Source organism: Camelus ferus, chromosome 36 (genome assembly GCF_009834535.1).
Source record: "Camelus ferus isolate YT-003-E chromosome 36, BCGSAC_Cfer_1.0, whole genome shotgun sequence".
NCBI lineage: Eukaryota > Metazoa > Chordata > Mammalia > Artiodactyla > Camelidae > Camelus > Camelus ferus.
This window is the reverse complement of record NC_045731.1, coordinates 21,824,976-21,848,224: the sequence shown is the minus strand read 5'-3', so window position 1 is coordinate 21,848,224 and position 23,249 is coordinate 21,824,976. Positions and strand designations below refer to the sequence as shown.

Below are 23,249 nucleotides of genomic sequence, written 5' to 3'. Positions count from 1 at the left end.
GTATCAGACATCGGTGAGAAGAATGGACTTGAGTGTCAGACTGGCTGCGATATTACCCAGCTCCACCATTTACCAAGTTACCCAAATTATTTTCTGCCTCAAGCTCTTTATCTGTTATATGGGGGTAATAATAGCAGCTTACAGAGTTGTTGTGAGGATTAAGCAAACAGGGAAACAAAATTTAGTATAGTGGCCAGCTTATGTTATTACCTAAGAAATAGCCTTGCAGGTAGAGAGCAAAATTCAAATCAGTTTCTAAAGTATGTGTAAAATATGATCCAGTTCCTGCCTGGTTTGTAAACACGTATGCCTACTGCAGAATGTAAAAGCAGGCTAATTTCCAACAGAAAAGATCATTTCTCAGCATTTCTTTCAAAGGTAGTTGCAAAATAATTTTTACTAAATTTTCTGTGCCCATCTCTGACAGAGCTTTGACACCAGGGAGGTAATTATCTACATTTTTGTTAAAATGATGCTGACCATCAGGAAGTGTTCCGAATTATATTTTAGCCTTTATGTTGGGAAATATTGTGAAACTTCTTCTAAATTAATGGGGGAGGGGCATTCATTGTAGCTCTTGTAGCCTGATAAGGCTTCTCTAAATTATCTTTTTTTAAATTTTAATTAAAGTAATTAATTAATTTTTTGCAGGGGGTGGTAATTAGGTTTTTATTTATTTTATTTTTATAAGAAGTTCTGGGGATTGAACCCAGGCCCTTGTGCATGCTAAGAATATGATCTTTCACTTGAGCTATACCCCCCTAAATTATCTTTAATAAGGTCTTTTTCTCTGTTTTGTTATTTTCTTTTATGTACAGATGCACAAAGCAGGGTCATCAGAAGCCTCTCAATTCCAAAGATGATTATAGTGAAAAACATTGCACAGTGACAGTGAATCCTTGGAATATGAAGAAAGATTGTAAAGTCCTGAATGAATTAAGAAGGAATTGTTACATTAACTTACATGTAACCATGGCTCTCTTACCTTTATTTTTCACTTTATAATGAAGATATTCCTCACCCGTCAAGGTTGCTTTGTTAGATATAGGGAATATCTAAAGCCTTTTCTGGAAGTTTTTTAAATAAATAAGAGCAGGTAATTTATCAGAAGTGTGAATGGTGTAATCTGCTCTGTCTAGTATGGTAGCCACCAGCCACATGTGGCTATTGTGAATTGAGATGTTCTATAAGTGGAAAATACATAATAGATTTTCAAGACTTCGTACAACAAAAATAATGTAAAATATTTATTAATAAGTTTTCAAAGTGTTAATCACACTTTTGAAATGATAGTATATTGGATATTTTGGGATAAATATAATTATTCCTGGAATTAAGTACACTTGTTCCTTTTTATTGTCTAAATGGGATTACTGGAAAATTGTGACTTGCACTATGTTTCTATTGACAGTGCTGGCTTCTAACTTATTGCAAATAATATGAAAAAAACTTTGATTAAGTATTTTATAATTGAGTAGTTGATTTCCATCATATTATTTTCAGGTGTACAACACAGAGGCTCAACATCTTTATAGATTATATTCCATTTAATGTCACCATAAAATAATGGCTATATTTCCCTGTGCTGTATGATACAGCCCTATAACCTATCCATTTTATACATAGTACTTTTTACCTCTCAATCCCTTACCCCCTTCCTGCCTCCCTCTCCTCCTTCTCCCCATTGGTAACCACCAGTCTGTTCTGTGTACCTGTGAGTCTATTTCTGTTTTATTATAGTAATTAATTTGTTTTATTTTTTAGATATACATATAAGTTAATAAATAGAATATTTGTTTTTCTTTCTCTGACATATTTCACTTAGCATAATACCCTGTAGGTCCATCCATGTTATTGCAAAAGACATTATTTAATTTTTTAATGGCTGAGCAGTATTCCATTGTGTGTGTGTGTTCATGTGTATATATGTGTGTGTATATGCGTGTATATATGTAAATATACATATATATATAATATACCACAACTTCTTTATCCAGTCATCTGCCAGTGAACATTTGGGTTGTTTCAGTGTGTTGGCTATTGTAAATAGTGCTGCTGTGAACACTGGGGTGCATGTGTCTTTTTGAATTATATTTTTCTCCAGACATATACCCATGAATGGGATTGCTGGATCACACGGAAGTATATTTTCAGTTTTTTAAGGAAACTCTATACTGTCCTCCATAGTGGCTGCAACATTTACATTCCCACCAACCGAGTAGGAGGGTTCCTTTTTCTCTTAAAAGGTCAAAAATTCTCTACATTTATATACTTTCCTTACAGTTTAGGACACAATTTGGCAAAAGCCAGATAGAATTTAATAGGAGTAAATACAGTATTTTTTCAAATGTCCATGCATTATGGATAGATATGTTATTGATGAGTTGGTTCCCTATTTTTGTAGATGCAGAAGTTTTTATAGCTTCACAGACATTTCAGTCTTGCAGAAAGAAAAATGTCTTTGCATTTTGCTGAACTTGTCCGGGTGGCTTTATGGAATTTGGTCCAGGCCTGCAGAGGTGAATACACATCCAAACCTGAACCATTTGAATGTCTGCAAGATTTTAAGAGTCTAGAATGTCAGATCTGGACTATAACTCTGGTGAATGACATCAGTGAGTGGACTCAAGAAAACTCCATTTGAGTGCAAAGCCTTTCATAAGCCAAAAAAGGCTTTGAAATTGTGGCAAAGCCAGAGACTTTTGTGCACCACATATGGCCACAAACCCATGGGGACAACCACAGGCCTTCTGGAGTGCCAAGGGAATTCCATGTGAGGAGTCCAGCACTCACAGGAATCCAACAAGTCCCTGCCAGCCAGAGCACCTTCATTGCTACTGTGGTATTTTGAGCAAATGTCTTTTCTTCAGGTTCAAATTGGTTTGTTGTTTTTTTTTTAATAAAAGAAAATCAAACAACTTCTTGTTCCCTTGGTGAAAGTAAAAGCCTAACATTTTCTGATTTCTTTTGACAGAGAAAACTTGAGCCTATGAATCTAAACTCATCTGTGATGGTCTGCAGCTGGGAGCAAGCAGATCAGTGTCAGTCCCTTTGCAGCCGTTGGCTGGGAGCCTGCATGTTCCCTGGAATGATATTTGAAACATGTCACCCTAGCCGTGCCTTCGCTCTGGACTGGGAGGCGAGTCAGTCAGAATCTGCATTATGGAATGTATGTTTCAGATCCAAAGCTAGGAGATCTTTTTTAATAGCCAGAGAATGTAGTCATAAATATATCTATTAATGTATTTATGCAAGAACAATTTTAAAGTTTTTTTATTATAAAAATTTCCCCCAAAATTGAAAATGAAAGAACATTGGAATTAAAATCCAATGGAATTAAAAACAGTGGAATTAAAAATCATCTGTACCTTAGTTATACATAAAGAATCTTAAAATCCTTCTAAACATTTTTTTGTTCAAATGTAGATATTTTTCCCTTCCAAAAATGAAAATTATTATTTCACATTTTTTTCTTTTTCCTTTTATTATATATTCCATATTAATAAATATAATTCTTTTAAATCCCTTTTAATGGCTGTTTAACATTATATTGAACAGATATGTAAATAGTCCTAGGTTTAAGAAATTTAAAAAATTGTCATTACAATGCCCCTGCAAAGAATTTTTTCGTGTTTCTATTTTTAGTTACTAATTTGGACTAAAAGTTAACAAGTTTACTTTTCTTCATCTAAAACATTGGTTATTTTATGAATGAATTGTAAGGATTTTAAATAACTTTTCAGTAATTTCAACAAAGAAATTAACTTTAAGGCAAAAATGTATGATGGTTTGCAAATCTATTTTCATTATATCTTCACTTTTACCAGTGTCATATCTGTGTGTGTTTGCACAAGTGCTTTAACTACCAGCAATGTAAGAAAAATCTGTGTACTAAAAATGTGAAAATAGTTTCCTGGTTTGTGTTTTCATTCTCCCAATATAGGTTTTGGATGACAAGCTTGTATTTGCAAATGTACACACCCTGTGGGAGGTGCTCTGTACATACGCTGAGATACTGTACATAAAATTGCCTCTGAATCCCAATCATCTGAAAACCGTGTCCTCAGCCTTTGATACCTTCAGCTGTTTTATGAAAGTCCTCCAAGTGGATGAAAGTATCAACAACCGGAACAAGAGTTTTTCATTGCCCTATTTGAGAAGAGCTGCGTGAACGACTTTTATATTCAGGATAGAGATACATTCATCAATCCAACCACCAGGAGCCGCACTGTAAGTCTAAACCGAGTTTAGCTGCTGTCTTGGGGGTGATTTAGAACCTGCTGTTGAATTATAAGTGATTTGGTTTTGTTGGTTTGGTTTGGTTTTTAAAAGCTGCCCATAAAAATGAAAAAAGAGAAAGAAAAGAAATATGCCTACAGATTCCTGTTAGGATAGTAAACAGTGGCTGGTTATTTACCCTGTATAAACCACACGCTTTCTTAGAATCTATTTAGGTTTACTTCATCCTTTCTCAGATCAAGTATCAAGTAAGGGACAGTTTTAAAAAAAAATTCAGGATTAACTGGCTTGTGAGCTCCGGGATCTGCAAGGCAGCTTTCCCTTCCCATGGTGTAAGTCAAATGGCAGAAATGAAATAAAGCACTTCATGTATCCTCCGGTGTTAACAGGAAAAGGTGAGTCTTCTTGACCTTGTTACTTCCTGGGTAAAATGAAGATAATATGTCAGGAGTCGACAAGCCCATTTAGGGCAGGAACCATGTTGTCTTGTTCACTGCTGAATCCCAGGCACCAGGAAGGCTGAGTTTAACAAGTGGGTGAATGAATGAACTGTAGTTCCCCCAGAGTTACCATGTGGGGCAGTGTGGATTAGCAGCTAAGAGCATAGACTCGAGAGGTGAGGGTACAGCTCAAGTGATGGGGCGCATGCTTAGCACGCATAAAGTCCTGGGTTCAGCCCCCAACACCTCCTCTAAAATAGACAAATAACCCTAATTACCTCCCCACCCCCCACCAGAATTACCTTATTATCTCCCTGCCACCAAAAAAAAAAAAAAAAAAAGGTAGAAGTGGCCAAGAGCATAGACTCAGGCTGGAACACTTGTGCTGGTTTCTCGCTGTCTACCTTGTAAAAGTCATTTAGCCTCTGTGTTTATCAAGTTCCTCATCAATAAAATGGGGATAATAATAGTACCCACCTCGTAGAGATGCTATGGGGATTAATGAATCTGCTTGAATTTTAGAACAGCCCTGGCTAATAGTAAGTACTATGCATTTGCCAGCTCTTTTCATAATTACTGACAGATGTTATTATCAACCAAAGAAGTATTAGTTCTTTGTAAGGGAAATGCATGTTAGACCATTTCATTTATCATTTTCTGTAATTCAGGCTTTTTCCCTCTGAAATACCATTTTCTGTCTGTGCACTAGTAAATCACAGGGCTTTCCAAATTTCATCTGTCTGAGTTCTTGTCATGATGACAATACTGCAGAGTTTTGACATTTTTTAGGGACTCCATCTGAGATGACAGCAACCCCTCAAATTCAGAAGCACTTCTCTAACTGACAACATCTCGCATGAAATGAAGTTTGTAAAATGTAAGAGCTTCAGACGCTAAATGATGCCATAAATGCAAAGATGTTATATCTAAGCTCTTTAAATAAATCCTGTCATTGAAATAAAGGAAATACTATATTATAGCGCTCTATGACTTTGTTACCTTGCTATCCGTTTATCTGACTCTCTAAGACAAAAGAAAGCAAAGACTGAGATTGATCATTACTACTGTGTGGTACACGTATTTGTGGATGAAGACCATACTGAAATGCACTGTCTAAGATACTAAAATGGACACTAAACAGCTGCTTGATGCACATGCATGAACAGAACAGGGAGCTGGTTGCAGGGAGCAGACACTGAGCTTCCTGGATCAGAGACTCAGCATAGCAGTCCAGCCCAGCAGTCCACATGTTTTATATTTATATCCCAGCAAAATTAGCAGTGAGAGTCTGAAATGAACTTTGGGGACACTTGCAAACAGCTGTCATGATTACTAATGTGGGACACCAGGATTCTACAGTGTTTAGTTGGCATCTGCACACAACCATTTCTTTTCCACTAAAGCCTGTTGTAATTGCTGGTTCCACATCCAGGCTGAGGAATCATCTCATGTGGTGTTTGGGAGGGAGGTAAGTGGAGTCAGGACCCATGCTAAGGCTGGGTGGGTAATAATCTGGTTCTAGTACAGGAGAAAGGAAAGTAGGTCAGGTGGGAAGGAGAATGACTGGATTTAAATTTTGTTTCTTGAGTAAGCTAAATATATAACATCATGTCAAGTTTCTTTATTGTTTATATTCCATGTGCTGTCACCGAATAACTACTGAATTGTGGGGACAAAAAAGCCTGGGTTTTAGAATTGACCCTGCCCCTAAACAGCCAGAGTCCAGGTTCCTCTGGGTGTCCAAGGAGGGGGCTGCTGCCTCCACTGAAGCAGTTTGGGCACTTGGGTGGCGTAGTTTTTTTTGCTGTGGAAGACTGGCCCGGTTGTAGGACATTAAGCATCTGCAAGGCCCTCACCAGGTACCCACGGTGGTCCCAGGACTGTAACATCCAAGTGTTCCTTTCCAGCCACGTTTGCAAATGACCCTCAAGGGGTTAGTATTAATCCTCGGTGAGAATTATGAAAAATTATATGGTACCTCCATCCCTTCTGGCAAAGGAGGGCCCCTTATTTACAAATGACCACAAAGTGTTAGCACCACATTTTATTAGCAGAACATGTGAACACGTGGTGACAGTGACGCTCACCTGTTTGCTTCTGCTTCCCAGTGCAACTTCAGCCTCCATCAGAGGACCTCAGCTGCCCCAGCGAACAGGGCCTTCTGTACAGGGAATGTGCTCCTCCTCGAAGCATAGACAAGAAGCAGCCCTTAGATCTCATCAGGTGAGCTGTTGTGGAGAGCACTCCAGTGGGAAGGGCTCAGGGTTGCCCTCATGGCTTCTGAGTGTGACAGTCCTCCAAGAGTGTTACCAACCAGGAAGCTCACAGGAGCTCTGAGCTTTGTTGCCCCAAGTTTTTACTGGAGACTTTATTACAAAGACATGATTTATTGGGTCACTACTGACATGGCTACCCCAAACACTAACTGTAAGTCAAAGCCCTAACATTTGAGCCCCTACCTCTCCTGATGGTCAGTCACTTGTCACAAAGCTCAAAGCCCCACTCCTCTAATCACATGGTTGGTGTCTCTGGCTGGCCAGTCCCCATCCTGAGTTATCTCATGAACACAAGCCATCCAAGGGTCCACCATGAATAGTAAAGACACTCCTATCTTGGGAAATTTCAAGGCTTTAGGGGTTGCCGTCCAGGAACTGGGAACAAAGACCTACCAAATTCTTCATTAAACAGGAGTAAATGTTAGGTTTCACTTAAATTATAAAATAAGAGAAGTATTCTCACTGCTTAGCTCTATCTGCTGTTCGACACCGTTTCACTACACCACGTGACTGTAATGTCGCGCTCAGCATGTGTATTCTCAGAGCATCAGCGCCGGCTGCTCCCCGGGAGCTTATGCTGTTTGTGCAAGGCTGCTGGGAGGAGGGAGGCCAAGGACAACTGAGCAAACAAAAATAATCGGGCTAATAAGGAAACAATTTCAGATTGAAATGAAGGAAATAATACAGTGTTGAGATGGGAGACTTGGGGGGAAGTGAGTCAAGAAAGCTATCTTTGAGTAGGTTACATGTGAGCTGAGATGGTGATAAGGAGGCTGGTCTTTGAGGATCTGGGATAAGTCACCCCAGGAATAGAGGCAGCTTGTCCATTGCCCCGAGGCACAAATGTGCTCAGCAGGTTTGAGGAGATACTGGAGCCAACGCTGGTGAGAGTGATGAGACGCGAGGTTTAGAAGGGCATCAGGAGCACGGAAAGTAGTGTAGACTCTAAGTGCAGTGAGAAGCAGTCATGATAGTTTAAGCACTAAGGTAATTTTCTCTCACAATTTGCAAAGATAATGTGGAGAATGAATTGCAGGGACCCAGGAAGCAGGGAGGCCTGGTCGGAGGCTCTTGGAGTGGGCCAGATGAGAGATGGTGGGAGCCAGGGAGAATGCGTTTGGGGAGTGGAGCTGACAGGATGCAGTTATGGGCTGGCTGTGGATGGTGAGGAGAAGAGAAGGGTCAAGGTAGCCCCAGGTCGGCCTGGAGCCAGGTGCCTGATCTTCCTAATCTCAGTGCCCCATTCAGATGCCCACCTACTTGGGCAAACCTCTTAACCTTCCAAGTGAGGGTTTTAAATCACTGAAGTCTTTTTGTTTGTTTCACATTTTATGGAAAGATTCAAACACGTACAGAAGTAGAGAGAACAGCACAGCCAGCCTGTCTGTATCAGTCACCCATCTCCAGAATTATCAACTCAGAGTCACTGTTGTTGCAACTTTCATCTCCACCTCTTCCCCTCCCCCACTTCGGGATCATTTTGAAGGCAATCCTACGTAGCTTAACCTTTCATTAGTGAAATGACAAGGTCTCTTTCAAATACAATTGGAATATTCATTTTTTTTAGGGTTACAAAATAATTCCCTGATTGTCACAAAAATACACTTTTAAGCAGTTTTGGGGTTGAAATCAGGATCCAGACTAAGTTCACACATTGCAGCTAGCATATCTCTCAAGTGGGTTCTAATCTATAATTTTCCTGTTTCTCATTTTCCTTGAAATTGCTGAGGGATTTCTCTATTTCCTGTTTGGTTGATTTCATTCTCCCCTGTGGTTAGACTTATTTCTCCATCCTATGTATTGGCTTTAGCTAAGTGATTTGATCCTCCCCTAAAAGCTTGATCTGAACGAGGTTCAAATTTGTGCAAGAATATTTGTTATATGAAGTTTTGTACTCCTGTCATAAGGTACATAATGTCCAGTTGACTCTCTTTTTTGTGATGACAGCAGCCAATAATGATTGTCACCCGGGATCATTATTTCATAAGGGATTTTATTTCATGTGGTCATACTCTAATTTCCTCCCACAATTATCAGCAGGATCACAGTCATGAAGAGGCACTTTCTCATTAACCCGGATTATCCTGTAGAACAGTTTTAAAAGAGGAAGTTTATATATTTGTAAATATTTAAAGTTGATACATTTTTCTATTGTTTCTAATGTTTTTTTCTAATGGAGGTACTGAAGATTGAATCTAGGACCTTATGCTTGCTGAGCACACACTCTGCCACTGAGTGTACCCCATCCCCCTTGAGATTCATATTTATATGATATATTCCTTCTGTTATTTTTGTTTTATGTTATACAGAATTTGATGGCAGGGCAATGGGTTTGATGGCTATTTAATCATTCTTTATGGGATTTTGGGGTTGGTGTGTGTGTTTGTGTTTGTAAAGAAAACAATTTTCCCACTATTTTAAGTATGTTTTGTGAAGGAAATTATGTTGATCTGTTCCCTTCTCCTGGTCCATGTATTCCCTTGTTGCTTCCCACTAGTGGCCCCTTGAGCTCTGTGACAAGACTAGCATGTCGTTAATCCAGGTTGAAGGAGATCTGAAGAGATTTATTCAAGGAGATGAAATTTGTAGACAATGAATTGGAAAGTATTGAGAAAGTTATTCATTAGGAGAAGGTATGGGGTTGAATTGTTAAGCGCAGAGAAATCTAAGCTATGAACCACCAAGACAATTATTAACTCCAGGAAAAACAAAGTAGGGAATAAAAAAGTAAGCCTAGCAGACAACTTGCTACAGCTGTGAACAGTCTGTACAGAGTCCTAATAATGTAAAGCAAGGATACTGAGCTGATCAAAATTATAATGTATTTGTATCAAAAGGTTGGAAGAATGAAGGTTTGGGTGTGTAGAGGAGATGTGGTTTGAAAGAGAGCTTAATATTCATTTTCCAAAATAGAAAGTTAAATAGGTGATACATAAAGCTGAAAAAGTCAGTAGGCTGTGTTACAAGGATATTAGTCAGAAATAGGGAGTTTTTATTCCAAGAGTCAGCAGTAGGAGCTGAACATTGTTGCTTCTGACCAGGAAATGGGGTGGTTGTTGGGAACTGCTCCTTTTTACAATCGGTGTTCGAGAACTGTTTGACTCTTTAATGAATGTATGGTATAAGTTTGATAAAAAGAAATCAAAGCTGAATTTTGAAAAATTGATGTTAAGAATTGGGGTGTTTTTGACAGAGAGAGATAACAATCAGACAAAACTACATTTGAAGGGATCCTCATTATTTCTAGCCTTTCAGCAAGGACTAGGGGGCAGACATCTGTTTAAGGTTCAAAAATTCTTTCTGACATTCTTGCCGACATGTAACCTTTGGAAGTAATGAACTCTCCGTCATTGTAAATATGCAGGCAGAGGCTGCCTGACCAGCTCTCTAACTGTAGCAGGGTGTGTTTACCATTGGCCAGTTGGAGCAAGCAACTTCTAACATTCTTTCAGTTTTGAATGTGGCATTTTCAGGATGGATAGTTGATAAGAATGTATTACAAAAAGCTTAACAAGAAAGAGTCCAAGACATCTCAAACCCATTGCCAGGGTTTTCTCTGCCAGACACCATCCTGAGCCTGCCATCTGTGAGCCAGGCCACAAAGACCAGTCACATGAGAATGAACACACTTTGTCCCTCCTATCTGATTTGGCATCGGGCTCAGCCATTTTCCCCATGGAATGGTCCACGCCCAGGTCTCTGACGATGGAGCTGGTCTCACAGCAGCCCTGTGAGCGCTGGTCCAGCCCTAGGGGTTCCTGCGTGAAGTTTCTCAGGACTCCAGGCTGTTCTCAGAGCTGAGTCCCCCCTAGGCTAAGCCCTCGGAGCTCATCTCAGCTCCAGACTGAGCCGGAAGCTTCCGAGAGAACTCAGAGCTGAGGAAAGTCACAGGTTTTACCCAGCACTGCCGCGTCAGCAGTGCTCCAGCTGAGGGAAGTATCAGCAGCAGCAAACACACCTGAGCCGCCGCCTCATTGTTCCGCCTCATCCCTAAGCCCTCTGTGTCTGCCTGTCTGTGTCTGTCTCCCTTTCAGGACCAGCCTGGCACCGCTTCGTGCCCTGCCTCCTTTCTTCTAATCTTGCCTCCCTGGCCTGTTCCGTCTACTCCAGATTAACTGAGTAACATTGAAGGGTTTTTGAAACCTAGGAACAGCCGACGTGCTAGATACAAAGAATACAGGGCAGTTCCTTACTCAGCCACATCCCTCCTGCCCTCTCCCATTCCCACATGAGTTTTATAAATATTTTGTCAGAGAGACATTGCACTCCCAGTTGTTATCATTATCAGCCATTTCCTTATTATCTGTGGTTTACGATGCATTTGCTCCAGGGAAGTTCCCGAGATAAGGCAGACGCAGATGACTGAGCCAGTAGTTGAAGTCCACTTGTGTCAAGCCTGTTAAGAATGATCTTTGGTGGGATTTGTTGAATGTGCCAGACTGTCCAGTGAGTGGTGATGATCCCCTGCATCTGCTCCGGAGTCGGCCTCGTCCCCTCCTTTGCTCTGTTCTCATTTATCTCTCTTCAGCAGGTGAACCAGTGATCTGTATTTCTATGATACGTAAAATACTTCTTATTTCACGGTAGAATTTGGGGGCTGCTGTGAAAACGCATATGTTTTAAGTGTGAATTGAGTCAGAGGTTTAAACTTAAAGCCCCCTTGATTTAGAATCAGAAATTAGTATGATGGAAGGAGGGTATAACTCAGTGGTAGAGTGAATGCCTAGCATGCATGAGGTACTGGGTTCAATCCCCAATGCCTCCATTTAAAAAACAAATAAATAAACCTAATTATGCCCCACCAAAAAACAAAGAAAAAAGAAATTAACATGAGGATGAAGCTACAGAGTGAATATGTGTGTCTTCTGAAACTACCTTCTGTCTTTCTGCAGGAAATTCTACGGAGAGAAGGTCGGAATCTACTTTGCTTGGGCTGGGCTATTACATTCAGATGCTCCTCCTGGCAGCAGTCGTGGGGGTGACTTGCTTTCTGTATGTATATTTTAATCAAAATAACTGTACTTAGAGGTAACTTCTCTTTATTCCTTGTTACGGTGCTTACTTAACTTAGAATGACATTCTCCAGGAGCATCCACGTTGCTGCAAATGGCCCTATATTGTCAGTTTTTATAGCCGAGTAGTTTTCCATTGTATAAATATACCACTTCTTTAGCCAGTCATCCGTTGATGGACATTTAGGCTATCTCCATGTCTTGGCTATTGTAAATAGTGCTGCTATGTATATTGGGGTGCAGCTGTCATCCTGAAGTAGGGTTCCTTCAGGATATATGCACAGGAGTGGGATTCCTGTGTCATATGGCAATTCTATTCCTAGTCTTTTGAGGAAACTCAATACTGTTTCCACAGTGGCTGCACCAAACTGCATTCCCACCAGAAGTGTCGGAGGTTTCCCTTTGTCCACAGCCTCTCTAGCATATGTCATTTGTGGATTTTTGAATGATGGCCATTCTGACTGGTTTGAGGTGATACCTCATTGTACTTTTGATTTGCATTTCTCTGATAATTAGTGATATTGAGCATTTTTCATGTGCCCATTGATCATTTGTATATCTTCCTTGGAGAATTGCTTGTTTTGGTCTTCTGCCCATGTTTGGATTGGGTTATTTGGTTGTTTCTCAGTAAGTCATATGAGCTGCTTATATATTCTGGAGATCAAGCCTTTGTTAGTTTCATTTGCAAAAATGTTCTCCCATTCTGTAGGTTGTCTTTTTGTTTTACTTAAGGTGTCCTTTGCTGTGCAGAAGCTTGTAAGTTTCATTAGGTCCCATTTGTTTATTCTTGCTTTTATTTCTATTGCTTGGGTAGACTGCCCTAGGGGAAGATTTCTGAGATGTATGTCAGATATTTTGCCTGTATTTTCTCCTAGGAATTTTATTGTATCTTGTCTTATGTTTATCTTGCTGAAGAGACTGTCTTTATTCCATTGTATATTCTTGCCTCCTTTGTTGAAGATTAGTTGACCTTAATATTTGGGTTCATTTCTGGGCTCTCTATTCTGTTCCATTTGGCTATATGTCTGTTTTTGTACTAATACCATGCTGTCTTGACGACTGTAACTCTATAGTATTGTCTCAAGTCTGGGAGAGTTATTCTTCCAGCCTCTTTCTTTTTTTCTTAAGTAATGCCCTGGAAATTCTATGTCTTTGATGGTTCCATATAAATTTTATTGTGATTTGTTCTAGTTCTATGGAATATGTCCAGGATAATTTGGTAGGGATTGCATTAAATCTGTAGATTGCCTTGGGCAGTGTGACCATTTTAACAATATTGATTCTTGCAATCCAAGAGCATGGGATACCTTTCCATTTTTTAAAGTCTTCTTTAATTTCCTTCACCAATGGTTTATAGTTTTCTGTGTATAATTCTCTCACGTCTGTGGTTAGATTTATTCCTAGATATTTTATTACTTTGGGTGCTATTTTAAAGGGGATTGTTTCTTTACTTTCTTTTTCTGTTGATTCATCATTTGTGTAAAGAAATGCAACTGATTTTTGAACATTAATCTTGTAACCTGCTACTTTGCTAAATTCTTCGATCAGCTCTAGTAGTTTTTGTGTGGACCTTTTAGGGTTTTCTATATATATTGTCAGTGTCATCTGCATATAGTGACACTTTTACCTCTTCTTTTCCAATTTAGACCCCTTTTACTTCTGTTACTTGCCTGATTGCTGTGGCCAGGACTTCCAAGTCTATGTTGAATAGGAGTGGTGATAGTGGGCATCCTTGACTTGTCCCAGATTTTAGTGGGAATCTTTTGAGGTTTTCACCGTTGAGTGCTATGCTGGCTGTAGGTTTGTCATATATAGCTTTTATGATGTTGAGATATGTTCCCTCAATACCCACTTTGGTGAGAATTTTTATCATAAATGGGTGTTGAATTTTATCAAAAGTTTTCTGCATCTATTGAGATGATCATGTGGTTTTTGTCCTTTCTCTTGTTGATGTGAAGTATTACATTGATTGATTTTCATATGTTGAACCACCCTTGTGTCCCTGAGATGAACCCCACTTGAGCATGATGTATTATCTTTTTTATGTGCTGTTGGATTTTATTTACTAGTATTTTGGTAAGGACTTTTTTCATCTGTGTTCATCAGTGATATTGGTCTGTAATTCTCTTTTTTGGTGGTGTCTTTGCCTGGTTTTGGTATCAGGGTAATGGTGGCTTCATAGAATGAGTTTGGGAATATTCCTTCTTTTCAATCTTCTGGAAGAGTTTGAGAAGGACTGGTATGAGTTCTTCTTTGTATGTGTGGTAGAACTCCCCGGTGAAGCTGTCCAGTCCTGGACTTTTATTTGTAGGGAGGTTTTTTATTGTTAATTCAATTTCATTCCTAGTGATCCATTTGTTCAAGTGGATAGTTTCTTCTTGATTCAGTCTTAGTGGACTGTATGTTTCCAGAAACTTGTCCATCTCCATCTAGGTTATCCATTTTTTCCATGTAGTTTGTCATGATATTCTCATATGATATTCTGTATTTCTATGTTATTTGTTGTAATTTCTCCATTTTCCTTTCTTATTTTGCAAATTTGTGCTCTCTCTTTCTTCTTCTTTGTGAGTTTGGCCAGAGGATTTTCGATTTTATTTATTCTTTCAAAAAACTAGCTTTTGGTTTGATTGATTATTTTCTCTATTTTTTTAATCTTTATTTTATTTATTTCCTCCATGATCTTTATTATTTCCTTCCTTCTGCTGACTTTTGTGTGTTTTTGCTCTTCTGTTTCTAGTTCTTTCAGCTGGTGGGTTAGATTGTTTATTTGGTATTGTTCTTCTTTTTTGAGGAAGGCCTGCATTACCCTAAACTTTCCTCTTAGCACTGCTTTTGCTGTGTCCCATATGTTTTGTGTGGTTGTGTTTTCATTTTCATTTGTCTCAAGGTATTCTTTAATTTCAACTTTGATTACATCATTGACCCATTGGTTTTCTAATAGCATGTTGTTTAATCTCAATGCTTTCCTTTCTTTCTCCTTTGTTTCTCTGAAGTTGATTTCTAGTTTCAATGGCATTGTGGTCAGTAAAGATGCTTGAGATAATTTCTATCTTCTTAAAATTGTTGAGGCTTCTTTTGTGACTAAGTACATGATCAATCCTAGAAAGTGTTCCACACACATTTGAAAGAGATGTGTATTCTAGTTATGGGAGGATTGTAATGCTCTGAAAATATCCACTAAATCCAATTATTCTCTTGTATCATTTAATTTCTCTGTTGCCTTATTTATTTTCTGTCTGGAAGATCTGTCTAGTGATGTTAATGTGGTGTTAAAATTTCTGACAATGATTGTATTCCCATCAATTTCCCCCTTTATCTCTGTTAGTAGTTGTTTAATGTACTTAGGTGCTCATGTTGGGTGCTTATATATTAATGATTGTAATATCTTCATCTTGTATCACTCCTTTAATCATTATAAAATGTCTTTATTTATCTTTCTTTATGGCCCTTGTTTTAAAGTCTATTTTGTCTGAAATCAGTACTGCTACACCTGCTTTTATGGCATTTCCATTTGCATGGAATATCCTTTTCCGTCCATTCACTCTCAATCTATATGTGTCCTTCTCCCTAAAGTGTGTCTCTTGTATGCAGTGTATTGAAGGTTCTTGCTTTATTATCCAGTCTGCTACTCTGTCTTTTGACTGGAGCATTTAGACCATTAACATTTACAGTAATTAATGATAGATGAGAGTTTATTGCTATTTTGAACTTATTTTTGCAGTTGATTTGGTATTTCTTCTTGGTTCCTTTCTTCTTCCTTTTGTGGTATGGTAATTTTCCTTTGTATTGTATTTAGTTTTTGTGACTCACTTGTAAGTTTTTGGCTTGTGATTACACTTTTTTGTAAGTCTGTTAACCAATTACTGTAACTGTGTATACTAAAGAGATATTAATGTAATCTCAAACCCATCCTACTGAGAACAAAAGATTTAAAAACAAAAGAAGAAAGAAAAAATACTCTCACATTCATGAATTCTCATTTCTGTAGCATCCTGCTTCTTTTCTATTTAGAGTAGACCTTTCAATATTTCTTTTAGCATGGGTTTAGTGTTGCTAAATTCTTTTAGTATTTGCTTCTCTGTGAAATTCTTTATCTCTCCTTCTATTCTAAAGGATAGCCTTGCTGGAGCAAGTATCCTAGGCTGCATCTTTTTTTTCATTCAGGACTTTGAATATATCTTGCCACTCCCTTCTGGCCTGTAGTGTTTCTGTAGAGAAATCAGCTGAGAGCCTTCTCTTGTAACTCACTCTTTGTTTTTCTCTTGCTGCCTTTAGGATCATTTCTTTATCCTTCAGTCTGGCCATCTTGATTTATGATATATCTTGGCGTGTTTCTCTTTGGGCTCTTCCTGTTTGGGACCCTCTGAGCCTCCTGTGCTTGGGTGTCTGATTCCTTCTTTAGGTTTGGGAAGTTTTCAGTCATGATTTCTTTAATTACCTTTTCCATCCCCTTTGTTCTTTCTTCCCCTTCTGGAACCCCTATTATGCATAGATTGGCATGCTTTATATTATCCCATAGGTTCCTTATATTGTTTTCATTGTTTTATATTTGTTTTTCTCTCAGCTGTTCTGATTGGGTGCTTTCTGTTGTCCTGTCTTCTAGGTCACTTATTCGTTCTGCTGCATTATCTAGCCTGCTTTGTACAGCCTTTAGGTCAGATCTCATTTCAGCCAATGAATTTACCAATTCTACTTGGCTCTTCTTTATAGCTTCTATTTTGTTTTTGATATATTTTATGTCTCTAAAGACTATCTCTTTTAGTTCCTTCAGTAATTTGATCACTTCTTTTTTGAAATCTTGATCTAGTAGGCCATCAATGTCTATTTTATTGATCGTTCTTTGAGGGGATTTCTCTTGCTCTTTTAATTGGCAGGACTTCCTCTGCTTCTTCATTCTGCTCATATCTCTCTGGCCCTGTGGCTTAAGGAGTATCAGTTATCTATTGTGGTCCTTAAAGGAGTTTATTTATTTATCTATCTAAAGCCTATGTGGGAATAAAACTTAAAAGAGAGAGAGAGAGAATTTTAAAAGAATGGAGGAAAAGAAGGTTTGAAAAGAGTGTATAATCAATAATAGAAGAGCAAGTTGAAGCAGAATAGGAATCGAGTTGAGATATCTTTTAAGAATCTTAATAAAAAGAAGAGAAAATTCAAAATACAATATTTGAAACCTGTGACTAATAAATAACAGATCAAAACCAAGAGAATATAAATGAAATGAGAATTGTAAACATATAGGACTGTTTAAAAATAAAGATTAAAAATGTAATAGGAATAAAACAGATATAAAAAGATTTTAAAAACAAAGATGTGTTCTCCTAGAGACTGTGTGCTCTTAATGGTTTTATTGAGAGGCCTTTGTGTCTTCGCCCTGTTTCACAAACTCACCTTGCTCTGTTTGCCCCCTTGTCTGTGCTGCTCACAGTGTCTTTCGGCAAGAAGATTGCACCCCTCCAACACTGGGTCAGGTGATCCTTTCCTTTGTGGTGGGTGGGTGGGTCACTCCCCCTCCAGATGCTGCAGTCAGTGCTGGGCCAGTTGCTCCATATGTGGGCTCAGCTTCAAAAGTAACAGCTTTATGGAGATATAATTCACATACCATAAAATGCAGCCTTTGAAATTGTGCATTAGGATTTTAAGTACATTTCAGGGTTTTGTAGCCATCACTCCCAAAAGGAACCAGTACCCTTTAGTAAGTCACTCCCTAAACTTCCTTTCCCTTAGACCCCAGCAGCCACCACTCTACTTTCTGTCTCTACGGATTTGCCTGTTCTGGGCATTTCATATAAGTAGAACCATACAGTATGCTGCCTTTTTTGATTGTCGTCTTTCATTTAGTGTGACGTTGTCAAGGCTCATCCATGGTGTAGCATATATCAGTACCCAAAGTCCTTTTTGTGTTCAAATAATATGCCATTGTTATAAATACACCACTTTGCTTATCCATCCATCAGTTGATGATGAATAATTCTGCTGTAAATGCTCATGGACAAGTTTTTGTGTGAACACATATTTTCAGTTCTCTCAGGATATATCAAAAAATGGAATTGCTGGGATGTATTCTACTTTTAACATTTTGAGGAATTGCTAAAGTAGTTTTTAAAGTGACTGCACCATTTTATATTTCCAGTAGTAATGTATGAGGAGTCCAGTTTCTCCACATCCTCATCAACACTTTTTATTACCGGGTTTATAGATACATATTTATATATCATATATCATATATATTTGTCATCCTAGTTGGTATGAAGTGGCATGTCATTGTGCTTTTGATTTCTGTTTCCCTAATGCCTACTGATGTTGAACATCTTTTTATGTGCTTATTTCCCATTCGTATGTCTTCTTTGGAGAAACATCTATTCAAATTCTTTGCCCATTTTAATTGTATTTGTCTTTGTATTGTCATGTTTTAAGTCTCCTTTGTCTATTCTGGATAAAAAGTCCCTTATCAGGGAAAATATTGGAAATATTTTCACCCATTCTGTGGATTGTCTTCTTACTTTCTTGATGAAGCCCTTTGAAGCACAGAAGTGTTTAATTTTACTGAAGTCCAGTTTACTTGATTTTTTTTCTTTTGTTGTTTGTGCTTTTGCTGTCATATCTTAGAAGTATTTGTACTTCAAAATCCTGAAGATTTTCTCATTGTTCATTATCTAAAAGATTTATAGTTTCAGGTCTGTGATTTATTTTGAGTTAAATTTAATAAATGGTGTTAAGGTAAAAGTTCAGTTTTCTTTCTTTCCAGGTGTATGTTCAGGTGTCCCAGCATCATTTTTGTAAAGATTACTTTTTCCCCATTGGATTGTCATGGAACCTTTATGAAAAATTAACTGGCTACATGTAAGAGTTTGTTTATGGACTCTCAGTTCTTTTCTCTCAATCTATTTGTCTGTCCTTTATGCAAGTACCACACTGTATGGATTACCATTTTGTTACTGAGTTTTGAATTTGGAAACTTCAAAACTTTGTTCTTTTTCAAGATTGTTTTGACTATTCTGGGTATCTTGCATTTCCATAGTTTTAGGATCAGCTTGTTCATTTCTCCCAAAAAGCCAGAGTTGCATTGAATCTATAGGTCATTTTGAGGACAAATGCCATCCTAACAATAATAAGGCTTCTGATCCATGAACACAGAAGAGCTTTCCATTTATTTTAGGTCATTTTTAACTTCTATCAGTAGTATTTTAGTTTTCAATATACAAGTTTCAGACATTTTTCTCAGTATTCCACATATTTTTCTTAATATTCCTAAGTATTTTATTCTTTTTGATGCTATTGTAAATGAAAATGTTTCCTACATTTTATTTTTAGATTATTCACTGCTGTTGTATAGAAATATAATTACTTTTTTATATATTGATTTGTGTCTTACAATTTTGGTCAAACTATGTTGTTAATTCTAATAGTTTTTTTTTTCTCTCTCTCTCTCTTTTTTCTTTGTGGATTCCTTGTGATTTCAATGTATAATATCATGTCATCTGGAATTGAAATAGTTTTATTTCTTTCTTTCTAATCTAGAGGCTTTATTTTCTTTGTCTGTTTGCTTTGACTAGAACCTCTAGTACAATGTTGATTTTGGGAGGAAATAATTCAGTCTTTCACCATTATGTATGATCTTTGCTCCAGGTTTTTCATAGATGTTCTCTGTCAAGTTGAGGAAGTTCTCTTCTATTCCTAGTTTTTATCCATTATTCTATTAATATGGCATATTACATGAATTGACTTTTGTATGTTGAAATGCCTTTGCATACCTGGATACATTCCACTGAATTGTGGTCTATTTTATATGTTACTGGATTGGATTTGCTTGTATTCTGTTGAGGACTTTTACATTTATATCCATAAGAGATAGTCTTTAGTTTTCTTGTGATGCCTTTGTCTGGTTTTGGTATCAGTGTGATACTCGTGTCATTGAATGAATTGGGAAGTGTGCCCACCTCTTTATTTTTAGACGAGTTTGTGAAGCATTTTTTTGTTTGTTTGTTTTTGTTTTTGTTTTTTCTTTAAGTAGTTGATGGAATTCACCAGCAAAGCCATACTGGCCTAGCATTTCCTTGTGGGAATGTTTTGGATTACTGTTTCAGTCACTACTTATTGTAGGATTATTTGAGTTTTCTATCTCTCCTTGAATTAGATTTAGTCACTTATATCCTTCTAGGAATTTATCCATTTCATCTAGATTATCTCATTTATTGGCTATACAAGTATTCATGGTATTCCCTTATATTCCTTGTTATTTTTGTAAGGGCAGTAGTGACATCCTTCCTTTCATTTCTCATCTTAGTAATTTGAATCTTCTCTCTTTTTTTCTTCAGTACTAGCTAAAAATTTGTCAATTTTCTTGATCTTTTCAAAGAACCAACTTTTCTTTTTGTTGATTATTCTCTGTTCTTCATCTATTCTCTATTCCATTTATTTCTGCCTTTACTATTTTGATTAGAATATTTAATTCATTTACATTAATGTAATTTCTTATCAGGTTGAAGTTACATCTGCTATCTGCTTTCTATATGTCTTTTTATTTCCCCAATGCTCTATTACTACACTTTTTTGTACAAAGTAGGCATTTTCAAGTGTGGCATTTTAATTTGTTGTTTATTTTATCTTTTTCTTCTCCTCCTCCTCCTCTTCCTCCTCCTCCTTCTCCTCCATTGCCCTGGAGATTATTATTAACATCTTGTTTTAAAGCAATCTAGTTCACATGAATGCCAACTTAATTTCAATAGTACACAAAAACTTTGCTTTGGTATCAATCTTTTCCCTCCCCCTCCTCATGCTGTCACTGTCATACAAATTACACCTTTATGCATTTATAAGTGCATCTACACAGTTTCATAAGTATTGTTTTATGCAGTTGTCTTTTACATCAATTAGAAGAAAACACTTACATGTAATACTGTATTTATACTGTTTTATTTTTTTACTCATGTAGTTACCTCTACCAGTGCTCTTTATTTTTCAGGTGAGTGTCCTTTCATTTACAGCTGCTGGACTATCCTTAATATTTCTTGTAGAACAGGCCTGCTAGCAATGGATTCTTTCAGATTTTGTTTTTATAGGAGTGTCTTAATTTCTCCTTTAATTTTTTTGAAGAATCATTTTGCTGGCTATAAAATACTTGGTGACAGTATTTTCCTTTTATCACTTTGACGATACCATCCCACTGCCTTCTGGTCTCCATGGTTTTTGATGAGAAATCAACTGTCTTACTGAGGAGCCTTTGAATATGTTGAGCCTCTTTTCTCTTTCTGCTGTCAAGATTCTTTGTTCTTCTCTTTTGACACACTGAGTCTGATGTGCCTATTTTCGATGTCTCTACGTTTATACCACGTGGAGTTTGTTGAGCTGCTGGGATGTACAAATTAATGTTTTCATCAAATTTGGGAAGTTTTCAGCCATTATTTCTTTATATACTTTTTCTACCCCTTTTTTTCTCTCCTTCCTTCTGGCGCTCACATTATATGTGTATTGGTATTGTTGATGGTGTCCAACCTATCTCTGACACAGTGTTCATTTTTTTTCATTCCTTTTTCTTTCTGTTCCACAGACTGGATAATCTCAGTAGTTTTAAATTAACTGACTTTTTCTTCAACAAGTTCATATCTACAGAGAAATCTCTTATTGAATTTTTCATTTTAGTCATTATATTTGTATCTCTAGAATGTCCAGTTGGTTTTTAATGTAAATTTTATCTATTGATATTCTCTGTACAATGAGATGTTCACATACTTAAATTCTTTAGGCATGGTTTCGGTTAGCTCTTTGATCATATGTGTAATTCCTTATTTATGTCTTTGTCTAGTAAGTCCAGTGTCTGGGTTTCCTCAGGGAGTTTCTATTGACTACTTTCTCCCCTGTGTTATGGCCAAACTTTTCTGTTTCTTTGTACATCTTGTAATTTTCTGTTGAAAACTGGACATTTAAAATATTACAATATGGCAGATCTGAAAGCCAGATTTTCCTCATCTCCAGGGTTTATCATTGTTTCCATTGTCATTGCTGCTGCAGCTATTTATTTAGTTACTTTCCTGAACAAATTCTGTAAAGTCTGTATTCTTTATCATGCATGGCCATGAGATCTGTATGTGTGCAGAAAGCCTAGTTGTCATCACTGTAATAATGATTGGACAGTGATTTCTTTCAATGCCTGGAGCCAATCGTTTGAGCTGTTGCCAGGTGGCTGTGTGCCTGCGTGCTGAGGGATGCCCTCAGCACCGGCAGGCAGTCTGCAGCTATTCTGTAGCCTTTAGTTCTTGCTTATGCAGAACCTCAAGTTCAGCCAGAGTTGAAGGCTTAAGATTTTCTCAGATCTTTCCTTGCCATAGTGCCACACATGTGTACGGCCTTCTACAATTCTCAGAATTTTTTGGAGCTATTTAACCCTACCTCCACCCCCAGAAAGTCTCAATACTCAATTTTGCCTTCTAAGTTTCCTAGTCAGCATCTAGTTAGCCTGTACTGGTACCACTGCCTCAGGCAGTTGTAATGTTACTCACTGCTGATTGTTTTCCACAAACACTCTGGGGACAGGCTGTTTGCACAGCATGAGTTTGAGATAGGTGAAATAGTGACAGCTCTCTGGGGGCGGATTTTTTGGGTAACTTCAAATCACTTCTGCCCCTTCCTTGATTGTGAGACTGTTGCTTTTAAAGGCCACCATTTAGGTGAGGATACGGGATGGGGGTAGATCAAGTTACAATATGACAAAACTGACTATCTTTATGGAGATTTAGCTGTTATTTTTTCTCAAATAAACACTCCCCTGATTGCTGGAAGCCTTGGTTAAATTTCCAGAGTTCTGCAGAGGTTAATTTTGACAAATTTTGCCATTGTCATTGCTTAACAGAGGAGTAAGTTTTCCAAGATTTTTACTCAGATATTGTAGAAGTGTATCCCATTTGCATTTGTTTTTAACTGAGTTACTTGCAAGAGTAACTAATTCTACAGCTCCAGCCCCATTCACATAAGAGTCCATCTGCATGGCTTCTCCTACAGGGAGCAGTGTGCAACCTGTTGTCCGTTTGTTGTTTTACTTATTAAAGTGTAGGGGTTTTTAAGAATATGCTCATGAATAGCCCTTTGTCATTTTTACACGTTACAAATCTTCCACTAGTCTGTGGCTATTTTTTCCCTTTCTTTTAGTTGCTTTAATGAAGTTCTCAGTTTTAAGGATTTTCAGTATAGCAATATGTGGATGCTGATTACACGGGTGAGGCATTTAACTACTGTCTAAACCTCAGTCTTTGCTCTGATTCACTGTCTAGAATATCTGAACACATCTA

The 23,249-nt window shown here is 37.6% G+C and overlaps 1 protein-coding gene across 3 annotated transcripts in view; it reads left to right on the top strand.

Moving 5' to 3' along the window:
- Nucleotides 1-23,249, top strand: part of LOC116661728 (anoctamin-6-like) — a 408,020-nt gene that overhangs the window by 368,309 nt on the left and 16,462 nt on the right. Inside the window, exons 2-6 of one of the 3 annotated variants that reach the window (XR_004317643.1) lie at nucleotides 819-1,096; nucleotides 2,975-3,169; nucleotides 3,944-4,230; nucleotides 6,788-6,902; nucleotides 11,286-11,839. The exons of 1 other annotated variant lie outside the window; for it this stretch is intronic. The gene's annotated coding sequence lies outside the window, so the exon portion shown is untranslated. One more of the 3 variants, XR_004317642.1, reaches the window with a different exon arrangement.